Source organism: Castor canadensis, chromosome 14 (assembly GCF_047511655.1).
Source record: "Castor canadensis chromosome 14, mCasCan1.hap1v2, whole genome shotgun sequence".
NCBI lineage: Eukaryota > Metazoa > Chordata > Mammalia > Rodentia > Castoridae > Castor > Castor canadensis.
The window spans coordinates 12,057,063-12,061,819 of record NC_133399.1 but is presented as its reverse complement, the minus strand read 5'-3'; the positions used below and the strand labels follow the sequence as shown (position 1 = coordinate 12,061,819).

Here is a 4,757-nt window from a genome sequence, read left to right as displayed (position 1 = left end):
TAGTGACATGCCTGGCTATAAAGAACATGTCACTATGTAGATGAATCTTGAAACCTGACTTCACAAAATAAATGAGACACAAAAGACAGCATGTTGCTCACACCTGAAATCCCAACTACTCAGGAGGCAGAGATCTGGAGGATTAAGGTTTGAAGACAGTCCAGGAAATTAGATCTTGAGTCTCTATCTGGAAAATATCCAACACAAAATAGGTGGCTGGTGGAGTGGCTCAAGTGGTATCATACCTGTCTAGGAAGCATTAGGCCCCGAGTTCAAACCCCAGTACCACCAAAACCAGAAAGTTCACATGTTGTAGGACTTACCTACAGAAAAAGAAAGCAGAACAATGGTGTACTCTTTTCAACTTTACATTGTCTACTTTTGTTCATTTTATTTTATTTTTGGCAGTACTGGAATTTGAACTCAATGAACTGTACTTGCTGGGCAAGTGCTTTACCACTTGAGCCACACCTCCAGTCCTATTGCTTTAGGTTATTTTTCATACAGTGTCTTGCTCTTCTGCCTGAGCCAGCTATAGATGCAATCCTCCTACCTATTCCTCCTGCCTAGCATGGGTGACATGCATTGACCACCTGATCTGTTTTGTCCACTGCTGTATACCTATATGGCATATAGTAGACTCGAGTATTGATGAAATAATGTATAAGAATGAGGGAAAATAAGCTAACTCTAGCGTCTAGTTTTTGTCTGTCCAATTGGAGAATTTTTTTTGTGGTGTCATTCTGCTAACTTTATTCTTATACACAGTTTGGGTAAAGTTAGAACCAAACAAGGCTTCCTCTCCCATCCCTCACCCTCACTCCACTTTAGGGGCATTCAAAGATTATTTTTAAGGATTCCCAAGATTGCAGAAATTGCATAGCACAGAGCACAGCTGTGCTTTTGGTTCTGAAAGAAAATAAAGAAACCCTCTAAGTACTGAGCTTAGAAGGAAAGTGATGGGGGTGGAAGGGGCCCAGTTCAGCCTCACACCAGCATGGGAGAGTTCCCGGCTGGCAACATGAAGCAGCCTATAAGCCACATACAGCAACAGCCACAATGCAGAGAAATTGAGAGTTGGTCACCACACATCAGGTCTTTGCTTCCAGAACCTTCCCTCTGAATTGCTCTACCCCAAAAGTAAAGCTGTTGTGACTTAGGCAAGATTTCAAAAATTTATTCAGCATACCTCTTAGAAAACTTAGGCTGAAATATTTAAATGACTGATGCAAACAACTTCACAAATAGGCATACAAACATTTGAATAATGTCACTAAGTAACGTGGTATTAGAAATATGTATTCATAATAACATTTACATATTGGCCATAATAGCAAGCATACCATTAAAAAAAAGAAAAGAAATTTCCCCTGTTCATGTCAGAATCCCAAGGCAAGGCAAGAAGGCACACCTAGGGCTGAGGACTGAGGACTGACCCACGATATTACAGCTTGTTGCAGAAGGTGTCTGCAGTGGCACTGTGCAGACCATGGCACTGGTGGCAGGTCAAGAATGTGTAACTTTAGCAAATGGCTAAGATGATGCTACCTGTTGGGAAACCACACCTTGAAAGGCACTGGAGTGCTTGGGCTGCCTCCATGAAGACCACTTCCAGTCCTGGGGCCTCTTCCTGCCTATCAAAAGGGGAAACCATTCCTAACCTGCCTGCTCTGCCCTAACCTATCTGAACTTCAGCAGTGGGCCGGGTGATTATATCAGTCGCCCCAATTTGCCTACTGTTTGGGCAGTATAGAAAACAATGGTGGAATACTCATTCTGGGTTTGAAAACATGCATGAAGGAAAGTAAAAGAATGGCAGTGCCCAGCCTATTTTCAAGATTTTAATACTGTCTCAAAAACCCTGGGGGGTCAAACGCATTGGGAACTCACTTTTCAGTCAATGACTGCCCATTCCCTAATTCCTGTTGGCCACAACAATGAACCCAAAAGCAGAACCTCGGAGAGCCCTTGGGCTAGGAGCAGCAAGTCCCATCACTTCCCAGCTGAGGCAGGCAGTGGCAAGAGCTGCCAGCACAGCCCAGCATCCTCACTCTAAAGAAGTGCCGTCCTTTGCCACCCTCAGGAATCACAAGTGCACTGTGATGGCTTGCACGCCACCCCTTGGCAGGCCTAACAGGAAAAGAAATTTTAATAACTTACCAGAGATTGGGAGGTAGTGTGGTATAGTGCAAAGATCACTGAAATGGGAGTTGAGATTTTTATGCTCGTTATTGCCCTGTTCCTAGCTGGCTATGTCATTGCAGTTTCTGGGCTTCAGAATTTTACCTATCCATGAAGTGGGTGGGATGGTACTAGTAACCTCGAGTCCCTTCCAAGTTTGACAATCGTGAATTATGTAAAAATGCTATAAAAACCGTGGTATAAAATCCAGCTCCCAATCAGAAGAGTCAAGGGGACTGGCCCTGAGGCACTTGAACCTTGGGCTCTGCCCTGGGCTGGGGGATAGGTCAGAAGTGACTTCCTCTTTGCCTTCCACCTTCTCACTTACCAAGGCCCCAACAGCCAGGGCCACTCCCCCTCCAGACCCGCCCCTCAAGTCCCACCCCCTGACCTCCCCACCCTGACTTTTAAGTAAGCTGAGGGCAGTCTTGTGAAGAACACACTCTGGGGCCTGGCCACAGACCCAGAAGAATAAGGAACGTTTAGTGTCCTCCAATCCCCACCTCGGTCCTAGCTTCTTTAGGTCCTTCCTCCACCACCTCACAGCTTATCTCTGATACACGCATAATAAATAGACATTTGCACATAAAGGTGATTGTATCAGCTCTATCCCCGCCCCTCCCCGTTTCATATAATAGCATTAAACACAGTTTCAAAATAAAATACAAAGACAAAAAAAGGGTCTGATCTCGGGGCCACCTATTCTCCATGGGAGAATGATCCCTTTCGGACCTGCCTGGGAGCTCGAGGAGGCCCTTACCCGCCCCACAGGCCTGGCGCTGCCGCAGGGAAGAGAAAAAGAAGCCGAGGTCCGGCCCCAGTCCCTGGATGCTGAGACCCAGGGGCGCGTGCACGGAGGACAAAAGGGACTTAGGGTGGGGGCGGGACACAGAAAACTGCCGCGACCGCCAGTGCCCAGGGCTCAGACGGACCAGGCGCTGGACCAGAAGCATTCAACTTCGGGTAAACAGAGGCCCTCGGGGCAGAAGAGGAGCAAAGGAAAAAGTGCTAATCCGGTCCAAGATCCCTATGGGGAGGGCGTGGCCCCGGCCCGGGAGGCGGCACAGCCCGCCCCGCCCCACTCGGCCCGACCTCCGGGCGCATCGCTCCGCCCGCGGGGCTCGGGAGCCTCGCGCCCCGCCTCCCGCCTAAGGCTGCCGTCCGCGGTCACGGCCTCGGAGAGTCTAAGAACACCAATCCCAATCTCCGACCCGCCCGACCCGGCCAGCGGGGGATCGCGGGGGGCGATGGCTGCCAAGGCCGCCTGAAGCGCTGGTGCGGGACAAGAGGGTCCCCAGGACAAGGGCCGGGTCGCGCCCCACCGGGCCCGCGAGCTGGCTACGCCTGACACCCGGCGCCCGGCTTGGGGTCCGCTCCGCCGTCGCGCGGCCCCAGGGCGGGTGGCCCGAAGCCCTCGTGGCCGTAACCGCGCAGCGCCGCCTCCTGCTAGGCCTCCAGGATGGTGTGGCGCTCCTCGGGAGAGAAGTCCATGGAGAAGGGGTGACCTGCAGGATGTGCCGCTTGAAGGTGCTCACCTTGAGCGTGGCCAGCGCGCCCCCGCACACCGCGCACACCTGGCCGCGCCGGCCTCCGTCGTCGTCCATCAGGTAGGTGTCGCCCCGCCAGCGCGGCTGGTAGTTCCGCAGCTGCTCCCTGACTCCTGGCCGTCCCCATCATCCTCCTCTTCCTCGGCGGGCCGCTCCAACGCAGTCCCCGGAGATAACGGGACGTCGCCTGGGCCCTTGGGCGGGCAAGCTTGGAGGCTGACCCCTCCTCCTCCTCCTCAGCCCCCTGGGTCCCCAGCCCCAGGTGGGCATCCCAGCTGTTGCTGATGACTTCCTCTCCCAGGGACTCCAGTGCAGGGAGTAGGGGTGCTTCTGGCGGAAGTGCCGCTTGATGGTGCTGAGTTTGCGGGTGGCCCGCAAGCTGCCGCACACCATGCCGTGCTGGGCGGGGTTGACGTCCCGCAGGTTCTCCAGCCGCCAGTGGTCCTGGAAGTAGCGCCGGTGATCACAGCCAGGGATGCGACTCTTTCCAGGCCTCGAGGCCGTGGCCTCACAATGGTTAGCGTATTTCCTGCCTGAAGATGCTGGTCCCCTGGCCCTGGAGAAGGGCAGGGGGCTCCTCCCCCAGGACCCCAATGCACCCCTATCCAGCTGAAGATCTTGTCCGCCGCCGCTCGATGCGGCAGGCAGCAGCCGTCGGCCCCGTGCCGAGGCCACTGCTGGCCCGGAGCCGCCCCTACCGCCGCCACTCCGGCTCCGGTGTCCCCGCCGGGCTCCATGCGCTGCGCTGCAGAGCGGGGCCCGGGGACCCGTGGGGCGGCCGGCCGCGTGGACAGCTGGCTGCTCGCTGGGTGGCGCGGACTGGAATGGGGTGGGGATTCCTGTCTGGGGCCCCTGGGGCTCCTTTAAGGGCTCCTGGGTAAATTTAAGGGAGTCGCGCTTAATGATGTCCTTGAAGGAAATCATTATTTAATGACTAACAGAGGAGGGTAAATTTCAAATGAGAGTAAGATGGAGGCACAAGAGAGAGAGGTGGTGATAGTGATGATTGCGATAGATGTCATGTAGAAT

The 4,757-nt window shown here is 53.8% G+C and overlaps 1 pseudogene; it reads right to left on the bottom strand.

The window, feature by feature from the left end:
- Positions 1-3,519: 3,519 nt before the first annotated feature.
- Positions 3,520-4,465, bottom strand: LOC141416655 (zinc finger translocation-associated protein-like; annotated as a pseudogene).
- Between the last annotated feature and the right edge of the window lie 292 nt (positions 4,466-4,757).